Here is a 23,919-nt window from a genome sequence, read left to right as displayed (position 1 = left end):
GGTTAAAAGTAAAAATATGAAGAATACTATCACGCAAATTCTAGCCAAAGGAAAGATGACACAACTGTATTTATGAAAATAGAATTTAAGTAAAAGAGCATAATACAGTTAAAGAGGGTCATTTTGAAGTACAAAAGTTTTAATTCACTGAGTAAATATAAAACTAAAACTTTGCATGTGCCTCAAAGCATAGCCTGAAAATACATAAACAAAAACTAAAAAACTACGAGAAGTACAGGAGATCTCTTTGGAGAAAGCTACAATATGCTCAGTAAATGATATAGTACATAGATGAAAATATCTGCAGTAAGACATGAAATCATGATAGAAATTTTAGAGTATTTTGTAAAATTATAACCTTAAGTTATATAATAGAAAAGTAAAGACTTAAAATTAATGAATAAAGAAACCATCTGAGGATGTGAAAAAAATGAAGAGCAATAAAACCAAAACCACAGTAGAAGGAAGAAAATTGAAAATAATTAATTTTAACAATTAATTACATTATTAATTAGAATAAATTTAATTAAACTAAAGAAAAATAATTAAAATGAACAAAAGGGAAAACACAGAAATGATCGAGAGTTTGGTAGCTAATGCTAACCAAAAGTTTGTTCTTCAAAAAGATCAATAAAACCAGCAAAGCTTTAGCAAAATTTATTCAAAAAAGCAAGTACAACAGACATTAAGAATGAAAAGTGCTGCAGGTATTAAAGAGATGATAAAGGATAATATGAACAATTTTGTAGTAATGAATTTGAAAATTTAGACAAAGTAGACAAATTAATAACATACAAAAACAAACCAAATGACAAATAGAAAGCCAAAAGCTCTTAAATCTCTCAAAGAAATGGAATCACTGATCAATTTTTTTTTTCTCACAAAGCAAACTCCTGACCCACATAGCTTCACAAGAGAATTCTATCAAATAGTCAAGGACCAGATAACTCAAATCTTATCCAAGCTACTCAAAGATTGAATTGAATTCATGGGTTTGAAATTAATATAGTAGAGATGGTAATTCACTCCCAAACATATGGAAATCTCAATTAAAATACCAACCATAGTATTTGAGTAATTTGTCAAGCTACTTCCCAATTGATATAGAAATATAAAGGGGTGAGAATATCCAAGACAATCTAAAGAAGAAGAAGAAGGTGTGAGCCCTTCTCCTACCAGATACCAAGACATTTTAAGCTATTATTAAGTCAGTGCATCTCTGACACAAGGAAATACAGATGGAACAATGAACCATAAACCATAAAGAATCACCTGGAAATAGATTCTGCATACATGGATACTTGATTTATGTCAGAGATATTATAGCAGGTCACTAAGGACAGATCTTTAACAAACAGATGTTGTTGGGACAACTGGATATCTACATAGAAATAATACCATACAAAAATCTTAGATCTGGAAGGAATAAAAACAACTGCAAAAGACGAAAGTATGAAGATTTAAGAATATAATACAGGAGAATATCTTCATAACTCACAGTAGGCAGAATATTTCTTAACCAAGATGTAAAAACAAACTATTTAGAAAAAAATTATAGACTTGATTGCTCCTAAATTAAGAATGTCTGTTAATCAAGAGATATTATTAAAAGAGTTAAAATATAAGCTACAGAGCAGAAGATTTTCTAAGAATATATCCAAACAAGACTACCCAAAATATATATAAGGAACGGTGATTTAACAAGCCAAGGCAAGAAAACCAGTAGAAAAGTAGGCAGAAAAGTTGAATCAATATTTCACAAAGAAGGAAAATTTAATGTCAAGTAAATGTATGAAGAAAGTCTTAATATCACTATTATTCAGAAAAAGGCAAATTAAATCCACAAAAAATGTTTTATGTATATATATGTATATACATATATAAAACACATATGTGTTTTATATACATGAATGATATATGCATATCCTCCAGATTGGCAAAAAAGTAAATATCTGACAATACCAAGTGGTAGGGAAGATAGTTAACTCTCATCTGCTGGTGAGAACGTGAATTTCTTTATCCACTTTGGAAAATAACTTGGAATTATTTGGTAAATTTATACACATATGTTCCTGGCTACCAGCAATTCCATTCCTAGTGAGAATGTTCATAACATCATTGTTGGCAATTGCCAAAAACTATAAATATCCCAAATGTACATCAGTAGTAGAATGGATAAATAATTTGAGGTATATTCATTATCTTTTTAAAAGACCAAACTATAGCTACATGTATGAACATGATAAATTATAAACATAATAAATAAAAGAAACAAGAAATAAAAGAACCCATTAGGTATGATTCTATTTACGTAATTTTTATAAGCAGGAGTGTAAATATCTATGAAGGATGCATACATAGACGGTAAAAGAATTTAAAAAAACAACAAAGAAATGATAATCAAAAAAGTCAGAACAGTAGTTATTTGTGGGGACGAGGATGAGGGAAGCCATCTGGGAGAATCATAGAGGGAGATTCTAAACTGTCAGTGTTTTCTTACCCTGGATCTTGGTTGCACACATGCTAATTTTAATATTATTATTTCAAATGTATATATTTTTATTATGCTTTGGTGTATGCAACATGTGTTAAAATGAAAAAAGAAGAAAGTGAAAGTTCCAGGAAATTGGGTCATGATAAGGCCAGCCCTTTCCCAAAGAGTAAGTGTAATCTGACAGCAAAGCCATCTTCTGAGACATGAGACATTCACTCAAAGCAGCCATTGGTTTCTTCCTCACAGCATCATACTTGTTTGATTGATTGGATCACCTGGGTGTATTCACTTTCTAGAGTTATAGCCTTTGATTACAGGGTTTCAAGAGACTATGCAGAGCACCAATTTAGCTAGAGCAATAATAAGAATGTATATATCACCCAAGGAGTTTGGGAAGGTCCTTTTGCAGATTTTTTAAAACAAAATACAATATTTATCCATCAGGAATGGGTTGAAATACCACCTGGTGAACTAAGAATACAATCTCTACATTTCCCAAGACTTTTCCAGTTCTATAAAATCAATTTTTTTCTTGTAAGCGCCTTGGACTTATCATATTCTCCCACTACCCAATTATAGGAAAAATCCAACACCAAACAGGGGACTTTTAATGGATGACATCTTCTTCAACAGACTAGGTCAGCCTGAGTGTAATTGCCTCAGGAGAATTACTTTTTTTTTTTTTTTTACATGCACAGGTTACCTATGTAACCCTTAAACAGTTGGCTATTTCTATATCTCAGTTTATTTTTTTTTATTTTATTAATGTTATGATAGATTACAACCTTGTGAGATTTTGGTTGTACATTATTGTTAGTCATGTTGTGGGTACACCACTTCCCCCTTTGTGCCCTCCCCCCAACAGGATAATTACTTTTAGCATCCTTTTTTATAATCCTTATGTCACGTCTAATTATTATTTGCTTAATGTTTGTGTTGTATGCTGGACTGTAAAAATCTCCCAAGAGAGAGGGGACCCCATCAATATTGTTCACCTCTATATTCCAAGCCCTTAGAAAAATGCCAGAATAAAGGAGGTGTTCAACAAATATTTATCAAATTGTAAATAAACAAACAAATGAACACATGAATTAATGAACATTTAATGCAACAGTCACTAGCTCCTTAATACGACTGCGAGTTCAGGATTCAGAAATTTTCCTTCTCTCATTGTTTTTACTATCGAGGTAGTTTTCCACAGATTCAGTGGATATGCTAGTAAGCATGTGATTTAAAAGAAAACAGGATCAAAAGCAACTCAAAGACGAAAAACAAAATAAAAAGAGATAATGGTCAATTTTGGCAAAGCTGCAGAGAAGGGCATTCTTCTTTGGGGAGTATAAACTATTAAAATATTCATGAAAACAATTCATCAAAATGGACCAAAAACCTTCCAAATTCCATTTCTAGGCCTCTAGCCTCCGGAAACACTAAATGATGCACACGGAAAACAGCTGAACAATGTTCATTGTAGTATTGCTTATAATAGCAAGAAACTGGGGACATTCTAAATGCCCCCAAAACAGGAAATTGGTTCAATAATTCAAGGTATATTAGTTCAATACAATACCGAGTCATTAATATTCATGTGTAGGAAAATATTTAAAGACATAGGAATACAGTTACCATATACTATTGAGTAAAAAAAAAATTAATAAAAAGGAGATTGCAAATTAGTGTGGTTGGTATCACCATGTTTTTGTAGAAAAAACGTAGTATTAAAAAAGGCCTAATATAAGCCGCAGAATAGTATCTGCTGCTATTATAGAGCTTGTCTTTGGGTGGTAAGATTATGGATCATTTTTACTGTCTTTTTCCTGTCTGCTTTCTATTTTTTTTACAATGAATTTATATTTCTTTGTAATAAGAAAAGTGCTCATTAAATTCTAATAATGTTATATATAGCCATAAGAAAAGATTGGAAAGATATAGAGCAAAAATTAAATGACCCTTATCTCTAGATATGAGATTACGGGTTCTTTTCTTTTTACTTGAATTTATTTCTAATTTTTCTGCAATAATCTCATATTGCTTTTATAATAAGAAAAGCCATAAAATTTCATTAAATCTCAATAAAATGCATAGGATGGCATAGAAAAATTTGGAAAGATATACAGCAAACAACAAACAGCAGTTATTTCTCTCTGGGTGTAGCACTAAGGGAGTTGTATGTTTTTTCTTTTTGCTTTTTGAAGACGTTCCAAACTTTTAGAATGGGTAGAATACATCATGAATAAAAGTAAAGAAAATGTTATAGAAAGAACTTTTGCCCCTCAAGTTATAGGAACAAAATTCTCTTAGAAACACTGAAAGTCCTAGATGAATCAGTTGGAAGGTTGTGAGAAGTTGACTGAATGGGCTGTAAAGATCAAAGCAGTACCTTCTTCTCATAAGAATTGTCACTGAGGAAAAGAGGACAGTAAATCTATATCGGCATATTTGTGAGAATCCAGGTCAAGTAAAATTTGCACCCAAAATATCAAAGCTAGATTCACTATGCTTGTTTCCACCTATGCAAGTCTAGCTACATTTTTAAATTCACAAAATAATATTGAAATGACAGATTATCAGACCCAAAAAAAACGTATTTCAATGGAATAATTGCTTCGGAAACTCACAGCCTCGTCCACTGCTATAAGTCAACGTGTAAACCAAACACTGGGGAAAGGATGGCCATTGCCCTCAGTGAAGACAGTGAAGACAGTCTGACTCCAAGGTCAATACTCTTCATGCCACAAAACTCTGTTCCAGCCCTAATTAATTGTAGATTGTTGACAATAAACAATGTATTGAGTAAAATCCATAAAATCCTTTCTTTTCTTGGGTTGGTTCAATGCGGCATCTGAGGTCTTATTCCATGTTTCTTCTTCTTAACATCTTTTTACATGGAGGCTACAGGGATGCCCTGTGGTTAGGTCATGGTTACTACATATTCCTTTTTTTTTATTATATATTCTTATTGAGTGAAATGGAAATTGAAAAGGTTTTGGTGTGATTGGAAAGATTTTTATTTTGTTTCATTTAATTGCAGCCAGAAGCCTGGGAAAACGTGGAAGGCTCAAAGCAGAAGCTGGTGACTAGGAAGGGAGTAGGGATGGGCACATTGTACAGGGACTTAAAGGGCGCAGCTGGGAGTGTGACAAGATGAGAGGGGCCTGGATGGATGGGTCTGACGTAAGGAGGATAATAAAGTCATAGAGGCAGCTGGTTGTGTTATGCCACACTCAGAATAACATAAAAAGCCCACATACCACGGACTAATTTGGCAGTAATCTGAGATAGAAGTACATTAATCCAATTACTTTTCCTGGCACCCCAAACCATTTACTACCTACAAGCTTTTAGGAGCTTAAATAACCTCAGGGCTAGAATGATAAAATGAGCCCCAGAATAAACAAATCTCATTTTAGGGCACTGTGAGTCACCACGGGAGGCCCTTATGGCTACTGGCCATGTTTTCTTACTGACATGAAGGACCCAGCTCCTACATCTGCCCCCAGGAAACCTCTCCCTCTGTTCTATTGTCTAACTAATGCCCTCAGCTTTCAAAGATAAAACAATTTTTTTCCATTCATACAGTGACAGTTGTTACTAATCTCACAGACAAGCTTTCTGCTATTCTAAGATATGTAGATGAACCAAGAGTGGATGTGTACAATCTCAGGGGAGTATATTTGTAAAAGCTGTGGGGTGAGAGAAGGAAAATTGTTAGGCATCACATGAGGAGAAGTTAAAATTCCAAAACTGGAAGAAAGAGGATGAAAAGCCATGTTGTCCAGGCTTTCCTTCTTGCAGATGAATAGTTAAAACGTGTAAAAATGATCTTGATCTATTCCTTTGAAACTTATGACTTTAGAATTAGAGAATAGTGACTGTCTGCATTACCATGTTGAAATGAATAACTTATCTGGGCTTGCGGGGGAAAGGTTGCCGTGATAGGTGGATGGGCTTCAAACGGCTGTCCTCTAGTTCACTATTTTAAATTGTAAAGACAAATAAAATCCTCAAGTGGTCATATAAAGTGACAACTGTAGTAATTCAGGTTCCATTTCTTCATCTTTACAATCACTGTGTCATCATCGTTTCTAATTTATTGTTCAACCTCAGTAATAGGTAGCTCAACAGAAGCTGGAGACACAAATCGCCCTGGGATCGAGCTCTGAAAATCACCATCACAAACTTACTTTCAAAACAAATGTGTGTAGCTGAGTCCACATATCATAGGGCACTGACTATATAATGGGAAGTTCTTCAAAGTAACTTCTATGTTACTTCAAAATAAAACATGTCTGTAACAGAATACAATGTTTGTGAATACATAAATGAGAAAAGTGTGCTAGCACTTATTGATGGTTACATATATATTATTAAAATGAAACACCAACTGCTGCAATTGTTTAGAACTTAGAAAAAAGTATTTTTCAGGAAGGACTTTAACATTTATTAAAATTGCCTTCACTCAATGATAATAAAAGACAGACGAATGTTTAGTCGGTTCTATTAAGGTTTTGTTGTTTTCCATAGACAACGCAACCCCTTATTGCCAACCTCTGGGCAGACAGTTCTCATAGCCTACTTTGCACACTGACAAAGTATCTGTTCAGGTATTTGCCCCTCTGACATCCTATAAAGCTCCTCGTTTTGTGAGGAAACTGTATAATGAACTGTCTTAGGCAGTAACAGATCATTGTGGACAGAGCTTGGGTTTACATTTCAATCACTTGATTCAAAGAGACATCTAATTTATTGAATAGTCCCACATTCTCCCTATCCTGCAATGTTACGTCTGTCAAATATTGTTTCCACCTAAATGTGGATCTATTTCTGTGCTCTCTATTTGGGTCAATTAGTCAATATACCTATTCCATGCCAATCATGCTAGCTTAATCGATACGGTGACACAACAACTCTGGATACCAGGTAGAGCAAGTGCTCACTCTTATTTATTTATTTTTTCCTTCAAAATTGTTATGGATTTTCTTGGCCCTGACTTTCTTGATTAAAAATTTTAGGATCAGCCTATCTGGTTCCATAGAGAAACATATTAAAATTTTTATTGAATTTTGTTTGAATTTATAGGTCATTTTGGCAGGAATTATCGCCTTTACAATACTGTCTTTTTCCTCTACATGAATTTGATCTCTCTCCCCTTTTGTTTCCATTAATATCTTTCTAACATATTTTATGTATTTTTTAATAAATGTTTGGCTATGTATTTCATAAATTGATTTTTAGATGCCATATATTTTTGCACTGTACATTTCTAATCCTTAGTTTGCGGTGTATATGAATGTAACTGACTTATGTATATCAATTTTACGTCATGCAAAATTACTAAGCTCTCTTATTAATTCTAATACCGTACCAATAAAATCTTTGTTTCTTTCGGTGTAAATAACTATATAGTTGATGAATAATGTGCAGGTTTTTCCCTTCTTGTTCAATCTTTTTTCCTTTTATTTATTTTTTTGTGCATCTTTATTTATTTGCTTGTCTTATGACTCAGGCTAGGACCTCCTAAACAACGTTAGATACAGATGGTGATATTGAAAATTCATATTATGTTCCTGATTTTAAAGGAGATGTTTTTAACACTTCTCCATTATGGATAATGTTTGCTGAAATGTTTAAATAAATGCCTTTTATCAGATTAATGAAATAATAGCCTATTCCTATTCGGTAACAAGTTGCTTTTTTGTTGTTGTTTTAAGTCATAACTAGGCATATCCTTTTCTGAATCTTTTGAAATCATTTTAGGATTTTCTCGTTTAATCTGTAAGTGTGGTGGGTGATAATAATTAATTTTCTAACATTAAATCAACTTTGCATCCCCAGATCATGGTATATTTATACATTTTCAGACTGAGTTTGCAAGTATTTAAGATGCATAATCCTGACTGAGATTACTCTTTCAATGTTTCCTCCCCTACTGTCTTTATTTGGTTTTAGTATCAAGGTCATAATAGTCACATAGAATGATTTGAGAAGTGTTCCTTATTTGTCCATGTTCTGAAAAAGTTTATGCAAGATTTGAAAGTAGCCATTCCTTAAATGTTGGTAAAACATGTCAATAACCCCTCTGGGCTTGGTTTTTTGCAGGTAGAATTTTGGTTATCAATTACATTATTTTAATAGTTATAGTACTATTAAGCTTTTAAATTATTTTCTTGAGTACTTTGATAAAGAAATTATTATCTAGTTATAAAATGTAATGAGAAAAAGTTGTTCACGTTTTATTATTTAATTTCTACTCCATCTGAAGCTGTGTTCCATTTTTTCTCTTTTTTTGTTTTAGCTGTTTATTTGTTTGTTTATTGTTGAAATAAACATTACAGATGAAGTTACCTGTATTTTCATTTCTAGTCTCATTCCTCTCCCTGCCTCCCCAGAGCAATCTCACTATTATGAATAGTGTGTATCTTGTCCATGTTGTTTTCTACCAGAATATATATTTTTTAAATTGTGGTAAAATACACATAACATGAGATTTACTGTTTTAACCATTTTAAAGTGTGCAGTTCAGTGGCATTAGGTACATTCCTCCTGCTGTGTTACCATCACCATTATGCATCTCTAGAACTCCTTTCATCTTACGTAACTTCAATTCCCTACGCACTAAATAATAAGTCCCCATTCCCCGCTCCCACCAGCCCCCTGCCACCACCATTCCACTTTCAGATTCTACGAATTTGTGTGTCTCACTTTTTCATTCTTAATATTATTTGGCTGCACTTTCTCTTTTTCTTGATCAGTTTTGCCACAGAATCATCACGCTCTTAGTCTTTAGAGCAAACTAGTTTTGGTTTATAGATCTCTGTTGTGTATTTTCTATTTCAATACTTTAAGTATTAATTTCTTATTTTTATTTGCTTTGGGTTTATTCTTTTTGTAACTTCCAAAGTTAAATGTTTAATTAACTTACAGCCTCTCTTCTTTTCTAAAACACATATTTAAGATTGTACACTTTATTGAAACATTTTTTTTCTACATCACACAGGTTTTGATGTATTTTTTTGTTTTGGTAAGTATTTTCTAGTTTTAATGCTGATTTTTAAAAAATTGGATACATGTATTTTTATGAAATGTGGTTTTTATTTACAATGTTGGAGTGGAAGTAAGTTTTTTTATTATTAATTTCTAATTTAACTGAAGGACAGTAAAGCAGTATGGATGAAAGAAATTCTATGAAATGAGTTGAGACTTGCTTTGTAGCCTATTAATCTGTCAAGTTTGGTAAATGTTCTGGATGTGTTTAAAGAGTGTTTATTTTCCGTTTATTTAGTATATATTCTATATATATCCATTGGTCCAATCTTAATAACTGTGTCATTTGAATCCTCATATATTTACTGATTTTTTGCCATTTTTTTCTAATAGTTGCTGTGAAATGTATTAAAGGTGTTAAAATCTCCTACTATAATGTGTGTTTTTCAACTTATTTTAGTTTTGACAATTTTGGCTTTATATACAAGTTTATAATTTTTATATATTTCTATATGATTGAAGCTTTTATCATTTAGTCTTATAATGCTTTTTGCCTCAAGATCTAAGTTTTCCAATGTTACTTTTAGTCTTCAAGCTTATTTTTTTAAGTTAATATTTATCTGGTGTGTCTTTTTCCATCCTTTGCTTTCAACCTTTCTATGTTCTTAGGATTTATGTATGTCTCCTGTTAACTGCATAGACCAGGATTGGTTTTGTTTTTACTATGATAATCGTTGACTTTTAATGAAGGAGTTCCGTCCACATACACTGACCACCTTAACTGAAATGTTTACATTTATTTTTATTACTTTAGTTCATATTTTCCATTTATTCTTCTTTTTTCTGTTTTTTTTTTGTTTCTGTTTTGTCGCTTTTTAAAAATTTACCTTTTTTGCATTGATTGAGTTGAGGTGGGTTTTCTCCTCATTTTGCTTGCAATCCTTTACTGATTTGGAAGTTATATCTCTATTTCTGTTATTTCCATGGTAGCCCTGGAAATTTCAACAAACTCAAATAAGTCTGTAATTAATATTTGTACCCTCTCTTAATCCTACAAGGATAATACAATCCATTAACTCCATTCACTACGGCCTCCAGAACTACATATGTTCTTGTCTATAATTTTAGTTTTAAGTTGATTTTTAACTCCACAAATCAGTTATATTTCACATTTATAATCAGTTTTTCTTCACATTTACCAATCTGTCTACCACTTTTCCTAACATTTTCTTTCTGCATTCCAGTTCTCCTTTTTGCATAATTTTCCTTCTTCTTGAGGCTCACCATTGAAAATTTCTTTATTGGAGATTCATCACTGATGAATGCTCTGAGTTTTTGCACATCATAATCTGTTTTTATTAGACTACTTTTGAAATATAATTTTTCGGGGTAAATAATTTTAGATTTGCATTTGTTTTCTCTCAGCATTGTGAAGATTCTATTGTGCTGGCTTCTGGTTTGCCTTGTTATTAGAAATGTAAGTGTAATTGACATTCATTTGTAGGTAATCTTTATTTCTGCCTGTTTTAAGATTTTCTCTGTCTTGTACATTTTACATAATGTCTTGTACAATCTTGCATATTCATCTTGTACATGTGTCTCAGTGTAGATTTCATATTTATCTTACTTGAGTTCATTATATTTCCTTAATCTCAGAAGTGGTGTCATCTTATTAATTCTAAAAAAAATCTTAAATATTTTATCTCTGAATATTTTGTATCATTTTTTCTCTTTCTTCTAAAATCAAATTAGGTCTATATTACTATCTCAGTTATTCATATTTTCCATCTATTTGTTTTTCTGTGTTAATTATAACTTCATTTGCAACTAAACTGTTTATTCCAACCATTAAGCCTTAAATGTACACAAACACACACATTTGCATGTATGCATGCATGTTTACATATACATACATATAGATATACACACACATATAGAGAGACATGTACAGATATGTATAGATATAGATATGTATAGATAGATACACACATAAATTAGCATAATTCCCTCTAGGTCCTTCCATGTTATTGCACATAGGATGGATTTGTCTTTTTTTCTGGCTGAATAGTATTCTGTTGTATATATATACCACATCTTCTTTATCCAATCATTGGTTGATGGGCACTTGGGTTGCTTCCATGTCTTGGCTATTGTGAATAGTGCTGCAATGAACATAGGGGTGCATATGTTACTTTGGATTGTTGACTTCAAATTGTTTGAGTAGATACCCAGTAGTGTGATAGGTGGGTCATATGGTAGTTCTATTTTTAGCTTTTTGAGGAATCTTCATACTATTTTCCGTAGTGGCTGCACCAGTTTGCATTCCCACCGGAAGTGTGTGAGGGTTCCCTTCTCTCCACACCCTCTTCAACATTTGCTATTTTTAGTCTTAGTGATTATAGCCATTTTAAAAGTGTAAGGTGGTATCTTAGTGTAGTTTTGATTTGCATCTCCCTGATGATTAGTGATGTTGAACATCTTTTCATTTGTTTATTGGTCATCTGTTTATCTTCTTTGGAAAAATGTCTATTCATGTCTTCTGCCCTATGCATATATTTTTATATAGTTCATTTCTAGAGGTTTTGTTTGCATCACTTTTGTGTCTGTATTTTTACCCATACTTTTGATTTTCCATTTTATGACCTTAAATACATTAAACATACTTATTTTAATTCTGTATTCAATTATTTCAATATTTGATATATTTGTGGGTCTGATTCTATAGTCTATTGTTTCTGTTGACTCTTGACTCATGATGCCTTGTCTCTCAAGATTTTTGTTTTTAATTTTTACGTTGAAAATCATTGAAACTTTGCTGTAGGATTTCTTTAAGGCCTAGGTTAAAAGAGAATCTCTCCAATGTATAAGACATTTTGTTTTTTGCATATACCTGGGGTTATTACCAACTTGGGACCATATTAAACTAAATTATTTGCTTAGCTTTTTGCATCATGCATATAGTGTAAATTGAAGTCCCAAACTAATAAAAGAATTAGACTTTTGCTAAGATTTCTCAAAGGACAGTTACAGTCCCTCCACCAAGAAAAGTCAGACAAATTTTCTCCCTTAGTCATTTTTTCTAGTTCCCTCTTTCTTAGAGAATATAACCCAATGGTTTACAACAGAAATATTTCTACCCCTAGAGACAGTTTTGGACATTTGTAGAGACATTTTTGATTGGGGAATGCTATTGGCATTTACTGGGTAGAGCCTAGGAGTATTAGATGCTCTGTAATATACAGGAAAATATAGCACAATAAAATTCCATCATTCTTATAGATGAAAACAATTGTTTGGAATTATCTGATCCTAGCATATAACTTCACTACATAAACCTGAAGTAGCATTTTTTATAGTTTAAAAAGGTCCTGATTTCTTCCAGGAATGTAGGTTTCATATTAATCATTACTTCACTTTTTTCAGGACTTTGGCAAGAGTTGGTTACCATTTTAGAAAATTATTACCCATGGAAACGCTACTCATAGACATATACTTATCATGCAATGTATTTGTATGAGCTTCAGTCACAGCTGTAACTTTCACAGTAAGTCAACACAGAAAGCATCAGATGACTTTCTTAGGCCTTCCAGTGTAGTTTCATTCATAATTTATGTAGTTAAATACATATTAACTTATCATGATTAACTTTTATTTCTTGTTTATGTTGTAGTTAGGACAATTTTTTTTTAAATTATGTAAGTTATATGCTTAATTTTATTTTAGAATAGTAAAGGGGACATTACAAAATAGAAAGAAGAGGGTTTTGTTTCTGATAGGTTTATGAGCCACTGAGGCAGCCCTTCACAGGGTTCCAGATTTATACAGGTAATTCAGATTTTACTTCCCACCTGGAAAACCAGAAGCCTAAAATCAAAGGTCTAAGTCACTAGGAGTGACAGAATCACTCAGTTCCTATTGAGTTTCATTTTTCTTCTCTGAGGATTTTCCTTAGGATCTTGCCAGGTCAGCCATACATTTTAGTATATATATATATATATATATATGTGTGTGTGTGTGTGTGTGTATGTATATATTTAGGATGCATCTGTAAATGAGGGTGGAAGTGCTTATCCTCTTTGTTTTATAAGATTTTTCCTTTTGTCAAAGCAGAATGAATATAAAAGCACTTTATAAAATATAAAGTCCTAAATAAACGCAAGTGGTAGTGATAGTGTCCCCATAGCTTAATGGTTTACACAAGGATCTCCAAGAGAAGAACTCAAAATACCAAAAATACAAGCTTCCTGAGCTGGAAGACTCACCATTAAATGGTCTTACACCTTCAAGCCTGTTCCCTCTCCCCCATCACCCTACAATCCTGTGAAAAGTATTGGATATAATCATGGGGAACACTGATTTTGAGGAGAAACAGATTATCTCATATTAGGTATAGGTCTTTGGCTGTGCAAAAACATTTTTGAACGGGTCTGAGGAAAAACAAATTCTTTCAGATTACCAAAAGTTCTGAATTGAAAAGTTCAGTGATTGAATAATCACTGCCATAAGGATCAGAGTTGTTCACCCAGTCTCCTTCCAGACTACAGTTTGCCTCCCTCCTGGCTCCTTCTTCCCTGTCTTTGCTACCCAAACTGTCAATTGCGCGTGTTAATCTCAGCAGAAGGATCCTTCATTGTCGAACAATTGCCATCTCCAGGCTTTGGAAGTGGAGGGAATAGAAGTGTCTTTCAGGACAGAATAAAGTGAATCATAATCTGCTCTTTAAAGATTGAAGAAACATTTGGAGATCAGTAGGACAACCTTCATGTCATCCATCTCTTCGGCATATGATATGAAATATTATGGATTATTACACGGTGTCTCTAGATAGACTTTTAGTCCTTGAGAGTAGAGACTGATAAACCACAGTTATGGGAAGGGAGGACAATGTTACAGAATGACATTATCAACAAAGTGTCAAGCAGCATTCTAGATGCTGACAGCTCTCACTATGAGAGTGTTCAGCATGGAGGGAGGCTAATTCTAAAGGGTTTGGTGGAAGAGAGCCTTTTCAGATAAGCCTGATGGACAGGAGTTAACAGTCAGGAAGCTGGAGTGACAAGGAAAGGCACAGAGGTGTGGATTAGCAGCCATGTATGGAATGACAGAAGCATAAGAGAGCATAGAGCCTTACATTCTGACTTTTTGCAAGAGGAAACTAAGGTCCAAGACATAAAGTACTTTGGGCAAATTTTCACAATGAGTTAGAGATAAAGCTAGAACAAGATCTCAGAGTTCAGACTCCATTGCAGTTACACCATATCCCCAAACTTTACCAAGGATGCAGCTAGCAGAAACTCAGTGCTCTGAGATAAAAAAAATTTTTCTCAGCCTTTATCCATCAAATACCAGAACATCAACTGCTTCCAAGTGATGGCATTCCCATTCCCAGCTAACCTAGCTAGGCAAAACTCCTGGCGCTTTCTTCCAGGAGTAAAGATGGGCCAGGAGCTCTCATGGTGGCTGGAGAGATGCTGAAAATTAAAGAATACCTTCAACTTAGTCATCATAGCTGCAGCTGAGGAGCCTCAAAACATTGGCTCTTCTCCTGGAAAATATGGTACTCAGTTCTGTGAACCTGACTTCACTGATTGTGCATCTAATTATTGGCCAATAAACTAGGCTACCATTCTTGAAGCTTTTCAGTTCTCCATGTTAGCAGTCCATGAGGCCTGAAAAGCAGATTTAAGAAGGTTTTGATGACTTCCATTTGAGGGTTCTTTAGTATCACAAAATTAAATCTGAGAAGATGGATCTCCCTGGTTCAAATCACATTAGAAAGATGAGAAAGCAGGGGTTCAGGTCTTGCCAAGCAGACAAATGAGGATAGTTCTGAACTACAACACTCAAAGCATAGGTAAATATCACAAATATAACGACAAGCAAAAGAAATCAGACACAAAGGCGTATAGACGCAACAACTATTCCTTTTATAAAATGATTTAAAAACAGGCAAAACTCATCTTTGTTATTAGGAGCCTGGAGGGCAGTGGGTAGTTGGTTACCCTGGCTGAGGTAGTGACTGTGAAGGACAGGAGAGGACTTTTGGGGATCTTGTAAGTTTCTGCATCTATATCTGAGTGCTGGTTACATGAGAGTGTTCACTTCATAAAATTTTATCAAACTGTAATTTATAATTTGCTCACTTTTCTGTACATATGTTAAACTTCAATCAAATTTGCAAAAAAAAAAACCCACAACCAAATAGTGATAATTGGAGGAGGGAGTTCTGGTATAAATTTCAGACTAAGAAGGAAAACAGTAATATGACTGTTTCAAATCTCTACCTTCAATTTCACCTCTTTACTGGTTGGTAATAGGGTTAGAGACTAAGAAGAAAAGAAAAAAGAAGAAACATTGCACACAGGTAAGTTGCTGCTACTGGGTCTGAACTGGTTAAATAAGCAGATGTGTCCTAAAATGAAATCTTCAAAGGCATAAATTGAAGTCAATTCAAATCCAGCCTGCAAATATTCATGGTACTCTACTATATGCATGGAACAGAGAGTACCACCATAGGAAGTTCCTAGTCAGTGAAAGAATCTATTCTCAACTTGGATTCCAATCAGGAATGACTCTTCCTACAAAAAGAAGTTAAAATTCTCTTCCCTTCACTGCAGGGTGGCAGCAAAGGCAAAATAAAGTAAAAAGACACAGGGAACTCAGACAGGAACAAGTATCATGGGCCAAAGAGGGGGAAGTCTGATAGATAACGGGCATTCTGGAGAGAATCACAGATAAAGAGACCCTCCTTAGCAAGAAAGTGATGCGGACTCACCCAGAGTAAACTTTGAATAATGTCTATGTAAAGAAGAAGGGCTTCGATTTTCAAAAGCAATGTCTTACACAAATTGGAATTTGACATGCACAGTATAAGACACAGAGCAGTGTATTTTATCATTCATTTGCTCTGTGTCAAACACTGGGAACACGGTGTAAATAAAACAGATGAAGTCTCTGCTCTTATTAAGCTTGCAATTCTAGTGTAAATGTTAGAAAGAGAAAGAACATACACAAATGAGTAGGCAAATATGTAATATACTAGATGGTAATACATGCTATAGTGAAAAAGAGATCAGGATGAGAGAGTCAGAAAGTGCTGATGTAGGAAGCCTCACTATTTTGTATGTAGTGATTATGGAAGCCTTCATCACTCAGGTGACATTTAAAAAGAGACCAAAACAAGTGAGGGAATGAGATATGTAGATATCTGGGAGAAAAATGTTCCAGGTGAAGGAAAGAGGAAGTGCAAAAGTCCTGAGGCGAATTATGCTTAGTGTTCAAGGAACAACTAAACCAGTGTTGTCAGAGCAGAGGAAGTAAAGGGGAGGATGGTAGGAGAGGAGATTGGAGGTAGCAGAAGGCAGATCACTAAGGCCCTTGTGAGTCATTATCAGGAGTTGGCTGAGTTCAGTGGAGAACCACTGAAGGTCTTTGAGAAGATGAGAGACATAAAGTAACTTAAAGATTCATTTTGGCTTCTAGGTTAAGAATATTCTATAGAGGAGAAAGAGCATAAGCAGGGAGAGCCATGAGAAAGTTCCTACAATAACCCAGATGAGAGATAATAGAAGCTTAGCTCAGGGCAGCAGCAATGGAGGAAGTGAGGACTGGATGGACTGTAGATGCTTTGAAGGCAAAGTCAACAGAATATACTGATGGATTAAATATGGGGTGTGAGAAAGAATAATCAAGGAAAATACTAAGATTTTTGGCCAGAGAAAATTTTGGAGTTCAGCAGAGACCTAAAATCATGAAACTAGATAAGATTACTTAAAGAGTTGGTGTAGGTAGAAGAGATCTGAGGTGCCAGTTCCAGTCCTGGGTCAGGCCACCATTTGAGATCAGAGGAATGAGAACAAATCATCAAGGGAGCCTGAGAAGGAGTGAGCACTGAGGTGGGAAGACCAAGAGCGACCCAGAGGCCAAGTCAAGGAGCGTCTCAAGATGCAGGGAGTGGCCAGCCCCACTCAATGCTGCTCATAGATCTACTAATTTGATGACTAAGACCTAGCCATTGGATAGGTCATTGTGAAGGCCACTGGTTACCTTGAGGAAGAGCAGTTCAGTGGTAGGAATAAATGCCTTATGTGAGTGGTTCAAGAGTGAACAACACAACAGAAATCAGAAGTAGAGAGTATGGGAAACTCTTTTGAAGAGTTTTGGTGTGAAGACAATTAGATAAAGTAATAAGTAACTTCTTTACCCAAGGTTATAGTTGGTGTAGTGGCCTAGTAAACGTACCACTTAGATCTCTTGTTATCAGAGGCATACTAGATGAGCAGCTCCTATTGCTGTCCCTCTGGATCTATCACCTCATTTGTACCAAGACAACACTTTCCCCAGGGCTGCTTCCAGACAGTGAGAGAACATGGTGGGGACAGGATTCTTCTGACAGGTACCTTTGGCTTGTGGTCTCCTGATCAGCATGGCCGAAAGTTTCTTAGAACTGGGCTACAAAATGACACCCTCCTGCTCCAGTCTCCTTGCTTCTCTTTCTTTCACATGTGTCAGACCTGCACTGTGATCTGAACTTCATCCTGCACACTCCTCATTCCTCCCCTTTAGTATAGACTCCATGGCTGCTTCTTAAAAGACTTTAACATAGTTGGTAAGTTGCTAAGATTTAAAGCTTTGAAACTAGGCAATCCAGCTTCAGAGGTTGTACTCTTGACAGGTTTTAATACTGTCACTCCAGCCAATTGATGTCCACACACCCTGAGCAGCAAAAGGAGACCCTGCACATTGACCAGAATAGAGATTGACTCACGGCTTTCTAGACAGAGCATCCAGAAATTTTTCTTTTCCTTGTGTGTGTGTCTATGTATTTGTGTATGTGGTGAAGATCATAGTCTATCTTTTAAAATTTGTAGATATATAAATATACCTAAATTAATAATAGAGTTTGCATTTCAGAATATAGTTTTAATAATTCTCGATGAATCTTTTCTCTGTCTCTTTAAGTTTCTAAATTAAAGATCCTTTTAAAGAATTGTTATATGTGTAGATATAAATGGGATAGTTACTACTTAAAAATGACCCCTGATTCATTGATTTGTTTAACAAATACTTTTCAAGTGCCTACAATATGTTAGGCACTGTGCTGAGCACAGGGGACACAAAGGAGAGCAAGACAGACAGAATGTCTGTGACCATGGAGCAGAAACTGGGGTCCACAAAGGGTAAAACACAGTAAGATGCTTTCCTTACCAGTTGCTATCTGCATAAAATAGCATAAACGATATGAACACATTTTTTTTGTTGTTTTTTTTGGGTTTTTTTGCTGAGGAAGATTCACCCTGAGCTAACATCTGTGCCAATCTTCTACTTTTTTGTACATGAGACACCGCCACAGTGTGGCTAGTGAGTGGAGTAGGTCTGCACCTGGGATCCGAACCCGTGAAGCTGGGCTGCCAAAGCGGAGAGCATGGAACTTTAATCTCTCAGCCATGGGGCTGGGCCCAAGAACACAAGTGTTTGAATCAGACAGAACTAGGTCCAAGGACTGGGTCTATTACTTATCAGTTGTGTGACATTGGCCAATTGACCCAGGCTCTCCAAACCTTATTATCTCCTCTGCGAAACAAGGGTACTAATCCGATCCTGTGTAAATGATTACAAGAACTAAAGGAAAGCCTCTAACAGAGTTTTCATGGATATGAGGGTCTCTAAATGCAGCTGTCATTTTCTGTTATTATAAGAAAACCTGTTTCTGACCACATGTCTATTGAATATTTAAATTATGCTTTCAAGAAAGCCTCTAATAATTATTATATTATCATTATAGCAAATGGTTATGTCAAGTTACAACAATGTCCCTGTGTAAGCCTGCGCACTCACTGCCTCCTCCTCCACCACCACATCGTCAAGCCATTACCCAGGGGCACTTTCCTAGTATCGAAATTATCAGACCACTTCATCCCTTTTTTTCTCTCCTTCCATTGTTTGACTTTTAACTATTCTATTTCTTGTTTATACTTTGACCAAACTTGCGTATTTGAAGAGAAAAAGAATCAGATCTACTCTTTAAAAACAAAACAAAAAACCCCATAAACTTGTTTTAGCTTTGGGATAAGAAATAAGTTAATAAAAGAGAAGATATTGGTGCCGCTGAATTGGTAACTAAGCATAGATTTTTATTCATCCTATTTTGTGTGCCAAAATCTGAGAAATAGACGATATTCTGATATTTACTGTCTTTCCCTGGTAATGACTTTGTTTAAGATGCAGTTTCCAAGGTGAACAGACACCGTTTCTGACATCTCCCCTCATCCAATCCACCCTCACCCTCCATAAACAGAAAAAGTATGGAGGGACACACTTATCAGGAAATTGACAGTTCCTTTATGAAAAACATATCCTTTCTTTCTTACAAGTGTTGTTTTCAAGTTAAAATTTTAACAATGTCATTTTCCAGTGGGAGAAATATTCACAGAATCTTGCCAATTAAAGGGACATTAGATATTACAAATCTCTATTTTGTAAATGAAGAAAGTGAGTCTGACAAGGTTTGCATGTCATCTACCGAGTTACTGAGTCAGTCAGTTTATACACCTAACCAATTAGGGGACCAAAATATTCACTTCAATTTTTCTTTAACATAGTGGACTCTGATATTAGAAGGAAGAGACTTTTTAAAAATGCATACCGTGCATCTTTTCTATGCTTTGTTCACTCAGCTGTGGAGAAACGGAGAGGCTGGCTGATTGGTAAGCTGGTGAAGAAGAATGGGCCCACCTAGCTCAGCTCTGCTCTTGGGAGCAGGCCCATCTGCACCCTCAGTGACACCCGCAAACCAGCCCTGAGAAGGCCAAGGTTGGTTCTGACTGGTGAACCTAATTCTGGGCTCCAACAGGAAGAAGGCTGCTTGGCCCAAATCTCTAAAACCATACCTTCCAGGGCAGTCTTCAGCAATGAAGGGGATATTCGGGGCTCTACCTCCTACTCTTTTTGCTGTCCATTTGTTCATAAGCAGAGCAGGGAAGAAAGACACCATTAATTAGGACCTCTAAGATGCCAGCACTTGAGTACATTTAAAATTAATTTAGCCTACTAATGATAAGATTAATAATAACTTTTCTGGGAACAAGCTCCTGAGGAAAGGATTTGTGTGTGTGTGTTGTTATGACACAAGCAAGTCACCCCTGCAACTTAGCCTGTTTCTGTTAGGAACATGGAGCCTGAGGGCAGAATTCTGAATATGCAAGAGATGGTCAGACCTGCAGAGGATCCAAGTATCACATCTATAATTTTTAAGGGTCTCAGTCATGGGTTTGCCAGCTAAGGGTGTGTGCATGGGGAGAGATCAGGGGTAGGAGAGATGGGGAAAAGGGTGGAAGGGGGGGGACTGATAAAGAAAAATTTTCGTGATACTTGCTAAGGACAGTAAGGAATATTTTATTCAAGAGGGACAATTGCAATGAGTTTTTTTCAGTAGGGGAAAGCAATTGCGCTCAACTCTAAATAGAACAAGGACAAGTGGAGATTTATGGCCCAGGAGCAGGGTGGACATCAGCAGATGGAAAGTGACTAAGAGGAAACATCAAAGGTAGGGGGATTCTTGCCAAACTGATTTGACAGGACTCCTGCTGAAAGCAGACCAGGTGATCAGGCATCGAGGGTGGGGGATGAGGAACTCGATAGGTTATGGAGGGTGCTCAGACACCAAGGGTGGGGACTTATGAGAAAGTGACTCAGCAGGATTCTTCCTAAAACTAGACTAAGCCAACCAAAAACAGAACCCAAGGTCAGGGATTAGTGAAGAAGTGGACTCAGAGGAGCGTGACTCAGGGTTGATCAAAGGAGAGTCTTGGTTAGCACTCAGTTGAAATTCACTCAATAAGAACTCTTTGAGGGATAAACTTCATATCTGGGACCCTGACTTTCATCAGAATCTAGGAGAGTCATTCATGCAACAATATTTTTCATTCATTTAACAATTTTCGTTTACTGAGCAACTGCTATGTACCAGGCAGTGCACTAGGCATCGGGGATACAATAGTGATTGCGATAGAAATGGTGCCACCATTCACAGGACAGACAGTGCAATGAGGAGACAAGTAAAGAAAAGAGCTACAACCTTTGGTGGCTAACAAGAAAATAAGCAGAGGGCTGTGCTAGTGAATAAGAGGGAAGGCTGGATCACTTAAGATAAGGTGGTCAAAGGAGGCATCTCTGAGAAGGTAACATCTAAATTGAGAAATGATGAAAAAGAAGGTATTGGCCATCCCATGAGCCAGAGGAATAACATCACAGCCACAGGAAACAAAACTACAAGGACCCTGAGGCAGGACAGAGTTGAATCACACTGAGAACATCAGAGGACCAGTGTGGGTGGAACAGGGACAGGACAGCAGAAGAAGGCAAATGCTGTAGAAGGAATATGACCGTGATATGATCAAATATGCTTCTCTAAAACATCACACTGGTCATTGTGTGGAAAACAGTTTAGTCAAGGACAGGAGAAGAAGCAGGAAGACTACTTAGGAGGCTGTTAGGCTAATCTCTGCAAGATATGATGGCGGCTTGGGGATGGTGGTGGGGAAAGCTTACACTGCATGGTAGGTTATTGCAGGAAGAATTGTTTGGTGATGTAAGGCTTCATGTCTATCCTAAGTGTTGGATTTATATAGATGCACACTTTGCCAAGTGCAGTGTGGATACTGCATTGGTCCTCAAATGCTCTCAGATTGACAAGAATATGGAGGACTTGAAATATGTCGGTGAAACCAGAAATGGGTGAATGCATTTGGCCCATATTCTCCATCTCTTTCTCTCGATACCTATGTCTCGAGAACCCACTATTTGCTAGACGCTGCTAAAGAGAGAGCAAGGAAGGAGACAGGCAAGGTCACTGCCCTCCTAGAATTCACATCATTGAGGGAGACCTGGATAATTAATTGGTGGACAAATACATTTATAATTTCAGGTAGTAAGAATTCTTATGAACTACAAATAAAGCTGGGTGCGGAGCTGACACTTAAGCAGAGACCTGAATGAAGTTGGGGAGCAAACGATGCAAAGGTGTGGGATAGGGAGGATGGCCCAGTCCTAGTGCAGGGGGTCCACAGTCCTAAGGGGTGGAGGTGGGGTAGGACAGGTCACACTTCCACACTAATGGCTTAGGTAGTCTATCTTCTCATTTCATAGCATTTGATCTATTCAGTCTCAACAATCCTTCCTCTTATAAAACAGGAATTTTCCTACAGGAGGTTGGGTGACTTTTGTTTTTTATAATCTCAAATGCCATTCATTAGACTAAGAACCACATAATCAAAATTCTACAACAGTCCATTTAAGTACCTAAGCTTCATACCCAGATGAAAATTCTTTCTAAGCTATTTCAATGTAGATAGAAAAGTGTGTTATTTAGGCATTTAGAAAGAGTGTGTATCTGTGTGTGTGTGAGAGAGAGAGAGAGAGGAAATTGGAAGAGGGAAAAAGGAAAGGAGGGAGAGAGAGAGATTATATAACTTCAGACCACAGTGGCTTTGTGTGTTACAGATGAAGTAATTTGTTTATAATCGTTCAGAGGAGATGTTTATCCAAGGAACTGATAGCAACATTGAGACATCAGTCCAACTTTCAGGTTTATGTGTCTGTTTAGACAAGTGCCAGTGACAGGCCAAAATGGTGTTGGACAGAGAGTCCACATGATTCAACTTGTTCTGATCCACTGTTCTGGGCACCTGCCTAACCCAGACATCCCAGCCCTGGCCACAGCCTGCCTTTCTGGGACTTCTTAAAGGGCAACATAGCAGATCCTCAGCCAGAGTCAATTTCACAACGGAGAAGGGCAACGATACCAAGTCTGGTACCTCTGAGACTGAATTGATGACCAGGATTTTTAATTGAGAATTACTATCCTCTGCAAAACTGGACAACACATCTTTTTGAAGTTTCCCTTCTTCTCTTACCTAGAACTAAAACAATTTTATATCACTTTCCTACTATTTCTCTGTAGAATCTGTTCACATCCAAATTTCACCCTAATATAACAATAAACATTATCTCTCCCAGAAACAAATACCTCAGAGCTGCCTCAATGGACCTTCTCTGAGAAAGCAGATGTGTGAGCCCAGGGAAGGTATCAGGTCAGATAAAGTCTTGACCACCCCCCGGCCCCCAAGGCTTGAGTGTGTTTTTCGTAGATCTGTGAGAGGACATCAGACTACACAACATGTCGCCCACACCTTCACTAACAACTTACACACCCCTTTGGAACAGACTGCTCCAACCATTATTCAGGCTGTGCCAAAAGTGTCTTTCTCCAGCCACCGTCCAGCTTGGTGCTGGAACCACAGCTTCACCATGTCTTCACCAGGCTGATTCTGTCTCTCCCCTCTGTGGCATTTTAGATTCTTCTAAAATTAGGAGTGCCTCCTCTCTCTGGAATAGACCTTACATTGATCACTTTCATTTCAATGATATGAGAATTTCAAGTA

Source organism: Equus asinus, chromosome 30, assembly GCF_041296235.1.
Source record: "Equus asinus isolate D_3611 breed Donkey chromosome 30, EquAss-T2T_v2, whole genome shotgun sequence".
Classification (NCBI taxonomy): domain Eukaryota; kingdom Metazoa; phylum Chordata; class Mammalia; order Perissodactyla; family Equidae; genus Equus; species Equus asinus.
This window is presented reverse-complemented; position numbering follows the sequence as displayed.